Source organism: Bidens hawaiensis, unplaced genomic scaffold (assembly GCF_021521415.1).
Source record: "Bidens hawaiensis isolate Kalapana, Puna unplaced genomic scaffold, B.hawaiensis_p1.1 tig00025819_1, whole genome shotgun sequence".
Classification (NCBI taxonomy): domain Eukaryota; kingdom Viridiplantae; phylum Streptophyta; class Magnoliopsida; order Asterales; family Asteraceae; genus Bidens; species Bidens hawaiensis.
This window is the reverse complement of record NW_027494148.1, coordinates 48,581-61,036: the sequence shown is the minus strand read 5'-3', so window position 1 is coordinate 61,036 and position 12,456 is coordinate 48,581. Positions and strand designations below refer to the sequence as shown.

General features: G+C 35.3%; 1 pseudogene; it reads left to right on the top strand.

The window, feature by feature from the left end:
- The first annotated feature begins 4,793 nt into the window (after positions 1-4,793).
- LOC143572377 (uncharacterized) lies at positions 4,794-11,654 on the top strand (annotated as a pseudogene).
- The last annotated feature ends 802 nt before the right edge of the window (positions 11,655-12,456 follow it).

Below are 12,456 nucleotides of genomic sequence, written 5' to 3'. Positions count from 1 at the left end.
ACCCTACTTTCGTGTTGGATTTACTCATAAACACAGTTCTAAATATCAGAGTTAATTAAAAACTTTACGCGGAATATAAAACTTTCATAAAACATTACATATCAATTCATAATCATGTCTTTAAACATTCCTCTTGTCTTTCAAAATCAAAACGTAACTTATAAAACATATCGGATCTTCAGATGCCAGGCTTTAGTCTTCTGCCATGTGTCCTCCACTCAAGCCAGCTGTCTCAACCTACTCACCTGCGTGCATACTAAAAGTCAGCTACGCTGAGTGAGTTCTAGTTAAACATACACTACCATGCAATACCTTGTTACATACATACGTACTTAACCTCATAACTTTCTTTCATACACACATAAGTACTCATACCTTCATTCTTACTTACATACTTTCTTTCTTACTTACATACTTTCTTTTCATTCATAATCATACGTTTTAAAGAGCCTTTCGCCCTATAACCTCACAGATATTATAAGGGTCTGGTCCCTAACATCACAGATATTATAAGGGTCTGGTCCCTAACATCACAGATATTATAAGGGTCTGGTCCCTAACATCACAGATATTATGAGGGTCTGGTCCCCAACATCACAGATATTATTAGGGTCTGGTCCCTAACATCACAGATATTATTAGGGTCTGGTCCCTAACATCACAGATATTATTAGGGTCTGGTCCCCTGTTTTCGAATATTAGTAGGGTTCGATTCCCTCTTCGTTACCATACAACCATACATCATACCTCGAGTATTATTAGGGCTCGGTACCCTTTTCGTAACCATACAACCATACAACCGTCATTTCCTTCTTTTATTAACTTTATTACGTTCATACACATAAACATACATATCATACTTGCCATATTTATAACGTTACAACCTGACAGTACGTGCAATATCCGAAGATCGTTCACGAACCATCAAGCAATCATTCATACATATCACATATATCACATATGGCTTTATAACGTTACAACCTGACAGTACGTGCAATATCCGAAGATCGTTCACGAACCATCAAGCAATCATTCATACATATCACATATATCACATATGGCATACACTTATCACTTAGGATAAATGTATTAACAACACATCAAGTATGCACACAGCCCCGAAATTATAACAAGGAATGGGGCTAGAGACTCACCTGGATCCTGTTACGCTCGCCGTTGATTGTAATTCCTTTCTTTAACTGGGCTCGGCTAACTGTATAATATTTACACATATCAATTACTGCTACTACTATTACTACTACTCATTTTCGATAACCGCCTTAACACATTTTCCATTAGGTTTTTTTTTTTTAATTTATTTCATAAACGAACTTCACTTCAGGCGAATCTTGGAAACAACTTGGTTCTGGCTTGATTCGATCGAATAGGAACACGTTCGATCGAATACAACACGTTCGATCGAATAGGAACACGTTCGATCAAACAGGAACACGTTCGATCGAATAGGAACACGTTCGATCGAATACAACACTCATTCGATCGAATACAAAACTCATTCGATCGAATGAGTTGGAGACCATTCGGTTGCTTCCATATTCGGTCGACTGGACTTGTTCGATCTACGCATTCGATCGAATGGACTGATTCGATCGACTGGTTCGATCGAATGAGTCTGATTCGACTCCTTCAAGCTGGGCGACGGAGAAACCCACGGGTTTTCCAGATTTTCCAGATTTTTGACCCAAAATCGAAGTTTTTGACATGGAAATGCTCGGGATTGAAAGGGCTATCGATTCCTAGTACTTTTAAACACAAAAGCTTGCATTTTGACACCAAAACAAGGCGGTTTTTGACCCGAAAACTCAAGTTACGTTTTTGCTCGATTTGAGGCCGAAATGGTTATGAAAACGGATGATTTTCGAGAGGGACTTACCAAAAACGATTAGGAACAAGATTGTGGACTCGGATTTGTGATTTGAGAACTTTCTCTCTCTAGCTTCTCTCTCTAGAAATGAGAGTGTTTGGGTGGGTGTAAGTGAAGGAAGATGGTGAAAAATGGTGGAAGTGTCAAGAACTTTCGTTTATATACTACGGGTTTGGTTAGGCTCGGGTTGGCTTCCTACGGGTCGAGACAGGCCGAGTTCATAAAATAACTAAGCCCAAGACCCGTTCCTTACTCGACATTAAATAACTAAAACGTGAAATTACTAAACATAACTTTCTTTTATTTATCAATATAAAAATTTTAGGATGTTACATAACATCCCCAAAGTTTTGGTCTAAATTTGACAAATTTATAAAGATGAAAGACCTAGAATATTCATAAGATAAGTAATGGGGAAATAAGATAAAACATCTCATGTTAAGTAAAAAAGAAAAACTTCATCCCACATGGAAGAAAGGAAGAAAATGGAAGCTCTTTATAAGAAAGAAAGTTTTCATAATAATATTCTTATGTGGCTAACCACTCTTGGTAGTCCTAGCAGAGGGTGCGAAGCACCCGATGCGCACGAGCACAGGCGAAAGGCAAAATGTGGCACTTTGATGGTGCACTCTGCACTTCGCACGCTTGAGAGCCGCATTATTATTTTTGAATTGTGGAAGATAAATCAAGACGTGACGAGCCACAAAAGTTTAGGGACTAAAAATGAAAATTCTGGGAACTTTGCTACTTCGCGCAACGCGAAGGAATCACCTTCTCCATCTTCGCGCTACGCGAAGTAACGGTTAAGTGACCGTGTCATTGAACGACACGTGGTGACACGTGGCAAGTCTAGTTGTCAACTTACCAGACCTATTGGTCTACTTCGCGCGACGCGAAGTGATGCTTCTCGCTATGCGATAGACAAGAAATATCAAAGGCGGCTAGTTTATCCTTCGCGCTACACGAACGGCGAAAATGAAATCCTTTGCGCTACTCGAAGGAGCACATTTCAGCCTATAAATAGGTGGCCTTAGGGTGAGTTCCACTTCATCCACTCACACCTACTTTACCTCGAAGTGCGTGCCATAATCCCGACATTTCCAACGCGCTCGTTATCTAGAAGTACGCGCAAGTAGAAGTACTGCCCACGTCAAGCTTAAGCATTTCATATCGACAAGCCATATAAGGTAGGAGTTCTGGCTGGTTATTTTATTATCTATGACTTAGTCCATAGTCAGGGGTATAGTATATACCTAATCAGATAAGTGAAATATAGTTTTCATAAGACGAAGTTATAGATGGAATCTTATTCTTCATTTTATATAAAGATATTTCTTGTGAAAGAAGAAATTTGATATACACGTTTCTTTATGAAGAAGAAATATAACGTATAAACATATGTTTTATAAAAAAAAATGAATATCAAGGTAAAGGTTATGCAAATAAACTAAAGGTCTAAAGCTAGATTCTAGATTTAGTTATTTATAAAATATTATTCTCGTATTATAGGTCCGAGGTAACAATCAAGTATATATAAGTGAGATACACTGATTATAACAAATGTGAATACGCTCAACCTTTTTATAACATGAATATGTTTAAAGTTTCTTTACGACGTGAATACGTCTATGTGCTGTCTTTTCAAAAGATATTTACTCTTTTAGATTATGGAGGGTTATCCATATGTAAAGAGTTAGTAAAGTATTTACATGAAGGTTGGTTAAAATCCTTTAAAATGTTTTGATACAAGGTAGTACTAAACACTGAGACTAAAATACACATGTGTCTGGATTCTTACATATATGTACTTTAGTGGGCACACTACAGACATACTGACCATGAGACAAGTGACTGTCTCTAGGGCGAGTGACCGTCCAATTAAGTGGTTTGTGCGTATGCTTAGTTCCGATGAGATGGGATTGAGACCCACTGAGTCGTTGAACGCTATTGGTTTTGTGTCATAATGAATTGTGAAAACCTTTTATAGGGTCGGTGTTGTTCACCAGCATATAGCTAGCGTATTTTTAAAAGTGTTTTCAGGTAATCAGGAGTAAGGTTTAGAGGTGGATATGCCGGTGAAGATAGAAGACGCTAGACATAGAATACAGCTGATGGCTCAGCTAATTTTGTAAAAGAAATATATGTGAAACTTGTTTTTAAACAAGTAATTTTGTAAAACGAAAAGGGTATTTAATTCCCCTATGTTATGAAAATAAATATTTTATTTAACACTTTCCGTTGCAAATTTTGATAAATTGACTAAATTAATACCAATTATTGGTCATACGGCTAAACCTTAAGGTCGCGTGTAACATATGAAAATGGAGAAGATGTACTAAAAGACGTGTTAACATGAATATATAATTAAAAGATTACCATTACCAGAAATAATGCTGAAAACGCAAACTCAATATGTACGAAGGAAAATGAATAGTAACAATGAAAGAATGAAAACAATTTGTAACTTTTTAATAATAATAATAATTATTATTATTATGGTGTGGGGGTTGGGGTGGGGTGTGTGGGGTGGGTTTTTGGTTTACAATTGCAACATGAAGATGTTATTTAATGTGTTTTCCTACTGTTTGGGTATGATCATTAATTTCTAACAAAATGACCAACTAATGCATAAAAATCTAAAAAGTCTTTCCCCTTAATTGGATATCAGCGTTTACATATAAAGAAAAAATAACAAAAAGACATAACATGCAGTTTACTTTTAAAAGTCGTGCTTGTTCACGCGGTTTGACTATTTTGTCTGATAACAACTATTATGATATTTATCCAACCTATTTTTCATTTCACAAGGGTAGTCGGTAGACGGCTCGACGCACATGGGTTACAGATCCACTTAATTATCCCTTGCATCATTAATAGTCTTCCTCGTTAATCATCCAATCTCACTCTAATGGCTCATGACTCAAGCACTTCCAGGAGAAAAAGTATGTTCCCATCGTTCTCTTTTGTTACTTTTTTAGTGAACTTGTTACCCATTATATATCATGTAGAGCAATATATAACCATTTTAATCATATGGCAATATATAGATGAGGAAGAGTACGTCCCATTATGTAGAGCTATCCAAATGGGAGACTGGAAGGAAGCTCAAGAGTTTTTCGATGACGACGAAGATGCATTGACTGATATACTCAACATTAGAGGACACCGAGCACTTCATGTTGCAATTGGTAGTCCTGAAAATGTTGGGTTTCTTGAGAATCTCCTTGAGCGGATAGACCGGGAGTCACTTCCAACTCTAGTGAATCATAAACAGCAAAACGGATTGCACTATGCTGCAATACTTGACAACACAATGGCTGCGAAGAAGTTGGTCGACAAGAACCCACGTTTGTTATTCATTGTCGACTACCAGAACTTGTTGCCTATCCAGATAGCTATTTTTAATTCTCACAAGACCACTTTTCTTTATCTGCTTCAAGTGTGCAAAGAACATATTTGGCTCAGCCAAACGAACGGATATCACAACCCCTTTGAGGGCGAAAAGGGTGTTTCGCTTCTCTGTTATACAATCTTGTCAGGGTTTTTAGGTGAGCTTTACTATCCCTTTTATATATAGAGTTGTCTTCAAATTTATACGCATCAAACTTTTCAGAGATGTGAGTTTTAGTTCATGCGTATTGTAATTAAATGCTACTTGCAGATGTTGCATATGACTTGCTCAAGGGCTACCGTGAACTTGCTTCAACAAAGGTCCCTGGTATTATGCCTCCATTATGGTGTATTGCGCAAATGCGGGATGCATATCGAAGTGCTAAACCATACAACTTCTACCAAAGATTTGTTTATTCGTGTATGTGTCAACTTGCTCTAATTAATTTCGTTAAATATTCTTTGTGTGGATGTTTTTATTATAGTGACTTATCCGTAACTATAGTTATCATGACAACTCATCCAAATAGATCAAGATATAAGTAACTCAAGATCCAATGTTAATTGCCTTTTCTTGACTCCATCTTTCTTCAAGGGAAAATACTTTGGCAAACCTCAAACCATAATACGTTTATAGATTAGCTGAGTCATCAAAGTCTTTATTTGAGTTGAATTAAATACTTGGATCATCATCCAACTAACATTTCTTTTTTCCTTTTGAAGATGTACCGACAAAGACATGTGACATAGATGACAAATATAAGATTCGGAATATTGAGAACCAATACACGTACAAGGAGAATCTTCTCACCAAGTGCATGAAGAGCTACCTCTACCCTGGTTAGTTTGTGACTCAAAAGTTCTAGTTATATTAACCATAAAGTTTAACTCAAATGGTTATATATATCATAGTTATTGGTATATGACACTCAACAAAAACATATAGATCATCAATAAACTTATAAACGTAACAAATGTCCTCATCTTTTTAGCTGATTAGACAGTTTAATCATATGGGTTTAGTTATACCATCATTTCATCCCTTAGCTCCCACTTAATCGACAATTCCCCACTTTCTAATGCAATACGACAAAGCTTAGGGAGTCGGCTAGTCCAGAATTTGAATAATATTATATTAACCAAGATCTCTTATAAACACAACTGATTCAATAAACACTGAATTACGATGAATATATAGGGGATGCTACACGTGTCTTGTTGATTTACATACATATGTATATATAGACCCGATAAGGAAGAAAACATCCTTATAGATGTTGGGTAGTAAAAGACCCGCAAGCTAAGGAAACTATCCGCAGATCGCATAAGGAACCTCACACGAAGGAAAAATAATAACAAGTTCCCACGTGATAAGCAAGAGCAGCTTTAACAAATTGTTTCTAGAAGATTACCACAACATTTCCTGGCAGCGACACCAGCCAATGAAAGAAGGGCAGCTAGACACCTGGCAACCACCTGAACGTGGCCAAGTTGTCTCGTCCTATAAGCGTGCAACATGTGTCCATTCAGGTAAAAAGGAATATCCTAGACAGTGACAACTCCACCAATCGCCTTCCCTCATCCCCGGCTATAAATACCTTCATCATCTTCATAAGGTATTCATTCATTCCCCACGTATTACATCAATTGTTGTGTACTTCATACTTTTCTCTGTTCATAGTACAGTACTTATTTTCACGCTGGAGTGTGATTATGGGAAGACCCCCCCTTGTCCTTTCCATAACGAGTCTCACGGTGTCTGTTTTGTAGGAATACAGCTGAGATCTAATTTCATCTGACTAGTGGTTCGTGTTATAGTTCATTCTGGTTGAAACATAGATCTAACTCGATCCGAGTTTGGTTTGTGCTTCTTCAATCCTCATGCCTTTTCACGAGTAATCTCCTTCTTTGAACTATAAATACAGTTTCTAACTTATTATAACTTTTACAAACTTCATTTCTCTCTCTCTTTCCAACCCAGAACAGGCTAACGTGCCACTATTACAAATATCAAATCAAAACCACAATCCAAAATACAATGAATCAAAGCAACCTAAGTCATATTATTAAACCAAAATGAATTAACTTTTTAAATTCTTGAACTTCATTAGTCTCTCTCACACTAACTTCCCCGAGTCCTAGATTACCTGTAAACAAATAAGAAAAACAACAAAAAAGAAAATACGACTGAGCCAAAAATTTCCCAGTAACGGAAAGAACAATAGTATAGGTAAGGACGGACGAAGGAAAAACAAGTCTAAGAACTTTGATTCAAACTCGAAATCAACTTTTTACTGACAAAAATACTAAACATAAACTGACGCATAATCCAACACTTGGTCGGAACAAAATTAAACACATACAGAATATACACACACATTAAACCACATGATTACATATATCAAGAACTCAAAAGTCACGTGAGAAGGAAACACCCATGAGCCTAAACAGAATAGACTGGTACACGGCTAGCTAGTCCATGCACCTATGAGACGGTGAGCGTGGCGTACACCCATTATTCCATCTCCACACAACAAACGCAAACTCAGAGCTAAGATCGATCTATACGCCTCTAGGGGCCAAAGTGCTACAAAGCACAAGCTAGAGACGCCGTGAACTTTTATTACGCACTGTCACGATAAGTGCATGCCGTTGACACCCATACGACATTTCAGACATGCTCGGGTGACAGAGTACAAAAGCTAATTTCATATAAATATGCAACAAAATGCTACTAACGGAACATGCAATAACAAGTACAAAATATATAATTTATTGCATTCTACAAAAACAAATATAAAACATACCAAATAAATAAACCGAACTCAAACTGAAAAGTCCGCACTACAAAGTAACGGACACCGAATATAAAATGGAATATAATTTATACTACGAGTAAACAAAAACAGAAACCGTACCTTAGTTGTTTAAGCAAAAGTAAACAAATTGGCTCGTCTCCAACAATTAAGAGGACCTATGGTTTAATTATGGATCGAATTAATTTTGAAGAAACTTAACTTACTTATACGACCCGTTGAGTTGTTGACCTTCGGACGACAAAAGCTTTAGGGTTCTTAGCTGAAACTTTTACTTAATATACTAATTAATTCCAATGAATTCTGATTTTCATGTAAGCCATAAGTTGCTTTTCATTTATAAAAATAATGATGACAAATTTGTTTCATAAAACTAATATAGATATCAAGTAGGTTTGGTTGGTTAACTTTGTAGACGATCGGTGGCTTATTTTTGACAAAAATTATCGATTTACCAAGATAATAATAATAATAAATAATTAAATAAACTAAATATATAAATAAATACATAAAAAGGAATCATCACATACAACATCTCTTTGTCTCCTCTCATGCACGGATGCATGAGTTATATATATATATATATATATATATATATATATATATATATATATATATATATATATATTAAATACTATTTCTACCAAAACAACGTTTCCCGTGCCGGACAAATCAACAACCATAGACGCAGTATTCGAATAACTTAATCATATACTGAACAGAAGAAGGGAATCAGATGATACCTAAGTAGTCGAACACATGCACGGAAGCGTGACGTCAGTTCCTCTAAACAGAACAAATTGAAGGCGGAAACTCAAACGGTCGGTGTTTGCGGTTAACCGAAACGAGTGGCGGTACACGACGAATATTACCGGAATTTGATGTGAACTAACTAAGACACCGGTGGCGTCTGACTTGTGGCGGTTGTCGGTTGTCGTTTGATTTGCAGCGGCCGTTGGTGGCACCGTGGTGGCGGACGATCTTCATTGCGAGGCAAATTTCGGGTGGTGGTGTGATGCGGCGGTGAGGCAGAGAACATGCAAAAGCTGGTAGGGTTTCGTGAGGATTGATTTATGAGGCTTTTAGATATATATATATATATATTATATAAATCGGATTAGTCGATCTAATCTTCGCCGGAAATATCGTTGATGTAGAAGATGAAGTGGTTTTCAAAATCAAGTTTTGGTATATGACGAAACTGGTCCTCCTACTTTGTTTCATAATTAATTTAATATTTATAAAACAACCTTTAGGTTTAGTATTTAATTTAACTCCTAAACTTATTTTTTTTATCATTATTTAAAATGTTCAACTATTTTTCGTTAACGTTCCATATGCTTAACGAGATATTAACACTTCTAATAATTGACCCCAACTACTCGACGGTTATTACTTTATTATCTTGTTGTTTCGAATTCTCGTATATTACACTTACTTTGGTCTCAAATTCTTGTTCCTTGACTTTAAGAACATGAAGCATCTCGGATTCTTTATTACTAATTTTCTAATATTATGGTTTCATATATTGCATTTTGGCGGCAAATGATTCCATGGCTAACTTCAGGGACTCTAATTCTCTGTTCGCATAAGATGTTTCCAATCTTGGTCGATCATTTCATTTTTTTCTTCTTCTATCTTTTCACTGAGTTGTGTAACTTCGTCTCAACTCTTGTTGATGCTAGAAACTGCTATTAAGAGTATTGGTTCCTCGTATTCTTTCTCCATTGATTCTTGTTGCACAATCCTTCGTAAATTCCTTCCTTTGTTATACTCGATGCTTATATTTGTTTTCCTATTCTGTGAGGCATTCTCCTCCCTTCTAACATAATCATCATGATTGTTTTCGAGGTTATTGTGTCAAGAAAATTCTCTTCCTTCACGTATCCTGTGAGCCAAATATCGTATTGTCGCCTACTTTGACCTATAAATATAGTTTCTAAATTTTACTTTTGCATACCAGCCCCTCTTACTAGATATAATTACATAATAAACACTAAAACATTCTTTCGACTAATTTTACCAATAACCCATAACTTTGGTCAAATAATTGTGAGGCTAAGGTGTTACACTTTGACAACTAACGTCTTGCCAATTGTTTATACCATAGCTGTCATTTATTTGGTTAATTACGTGTAATTTAAAGTTTTACATTTTCATATAACTGAATCTGGTTTCTTCTGTAGTCATCAAGAAGATTCATGTCAAATTTTGGGACGTTGCATTACTACATGGTACACATTTTCTATCATTTTACTCGGTCTTAAACGTTGTCATTTTAATTTCTACACTTCGAACATAGAGTTATTTATTTATTTATTTATTTGTAATCAAGATATTATAATATATTTGCGTATTACACTCCATTGAAATTGTTTTAAAAATAGAATAAGTCTAGAAAAAATTTAAGTCAAAAGTAAGCATGCTGTCATTATGCAGTGCTCCATATCAAACACCTTCAGGAGGACAAAATGAAGCACAATATAGCTCTTACGATATTGAAGTTAATATGTGAAGAGGTTGTTAAATTAAGATCTGATCATTTTGGACATTATGGTGATGCATTTATTGTGGCGGTGAATAATAATACTCCAGAGGTAATAGAGCATATCAACCGAGTTTTTCCACAAGCAATTTGGACCAGAAACGCGAATGATTATTCACTTCCTCAACTTTCAATAATAAACCGATGTGAACATGTTTACAACTTTTTAGTGCATGAAGTGACTCAGGACAAGTATTTACATAATGTACGTGTTGATAAAGATGAAAATAACCTTTTGCACTTGGCTGGACAATTAGCGCCCACAGACAAACTCAATATGGTTACTGGGACGGCATTGCAAATGCAAAGGGAGCTACAGTGGTTTCAGGTGAAAATGTTATTCTCTCTATCAAATATAAAATTAGGTTGAACTCATTTGCTTTAACATCTATTGACTTATAGGAGGTGAGCAAGTTTATGCGTCCCAAGGAGAGGGAAGCTAATAACAGAAAACAAGAAACACCAATTATGGTTTTCAGAAAAGAACATGAGGATTTGAGACAGAAAGGTGAAGAGTGGATGAAAAAAACAGCAGATTCATGCACGATCATAGCTGCACTTATTATCACGATAGTTTTTGCAGCGGCCATTACTATACCCGGGGGGAAACAATGAGACTGGGAAAGCAATTTTTGAAACTAAATTTAGCTTCATCATATTTGTTATATCTGATGCAATCTCATTGTTCACATCCACCACCTCCTTGTTATTGTTCTTATCTATTCTCACGGCACGTTATGCAGAAGATGATTTTCTCTACAGGTTACCTAACAGATTGATAGTCGGCCTTGTCATGTTATTCATGTCTGTGACGTCCATGATGATTGCCTTTAGTGCAACATTATATATTATGTTTGGACGACAAAAGTCATGGATCCTGATCCCAATTGCTACACTAACATGCCTACCGATTGCTTCCTTTGTGACATTACAGTTACCTTTGCTTGTTGATCTTATCTCTTCAACATATGGTCCTGGGATCTTTGGTAAACGAAGTGAGTCTAGGATAACATCATAGGAAAGCATGATTTATTGGATTTTTTGGTGTACTTTTTGTAATGGACAATAACTAATAGGTATGATAATGGCTTTCGCTTGGAAATTAATTTATATGGCATGAGCTAATATGATTCTTGGAATTAGAACTTCACAAAAAAGAGAAAGGATCAAGAGAAAACTCATCTTTAGAGAGAAAACTTAAAAACTCTTAAAAAATTATTTTTAATTAAAAATTAAAAAATATTTTCAAATTTCTGTTTTTGCTATTATTCTTTATTTTCTTACCCTTTGCTCGAAAAAAATAAAAATAAAATAAAAAAAGCCCGCTATAATGCACATACGTATTACTATGCGATACCGTTGTATTACACATGTGTATTACTATGTATTTTTGAGTTTAATAGTGTTTAATTGCATATATTCAATATTTGTGTATTGTATATGTGTAGTAGTGTTGTATTATATGAAATAATAATAATAATAATAATAATAATAATAATAATAAAAGTCGATATGGTGCACATGTGCGTTAATGTTGTATTACATCTACGTACTAATGTGTATTCGATATGTGTATTAGTCTTATATTGCATATATACAATAGTGTTTATTAAATATGTGCAATAGTGTTGTATTCTATGCAATACAAACACTTTTGTATATATGCAATGCACACTATTACACATGCACATTATATCGACGAGGTTACCGACAAGGTTTTTTTTTTGAACCAATAACAACATATAAAAATAATGGAAAAAAAAGAAACTTAAAAAAAATTTAAAAAAAAGTTAAAAATAGTTTTTTAACAGTTTTTAAGT